Here is a 453-nt window from a genome sequence, read left to right as displayed (position 1 = left end):
GCTTCCATGTACTAATTAACTATTAATTTCCAATAATTAATATTATTATTAGTGCTAGTTGCATAATTAATTAGTAGACTACCTCCACGTGCCTAGAGATGTCAACGGGTCGAATTCGGGGCGGATTTTTAAAAACCCGAACCCGAACCCGACTCCAAACCCGAGATCCGAACCCAAATCCGAACCCGACAGATTTTAAAAATCCATATCCAAACCCGAACCCGACCAAAAATCCGAAACCCAAACCCGAACCCGAACCCGAAAATTTGAATCCGAAATAATTATTTCTTGTTTCAATATTTCAAAATATATTATATTAAATCTAAATTTTTAAAATATAAATTCAAATATAACATCAAATATATATATATATATATATATATATATATATATATATATATATATATATATATATATATATATATATATATATATATATATATATATATAGAT

The sequence above is a fragment of the Ananas comosus genome, unplaced genomic scaffold (assembly GCF_001540865.1).
Source record: "Ananas comosus cultivar F153 unplaced genomic scaffold, ASM154086v1, whole genome shotgun sequence".
NCBI classification, from domain to species: Eukaryota; Viridiplantae; Streptophyta; class Magnoliopsida; order Poales; family Bromeliaceae; genus Ananas; species Ananas comosus.
The sequence above is the reverse complement of the archived record's forward strand: the minus strand, read 5'-3'. Positions refer to the sequence as shown.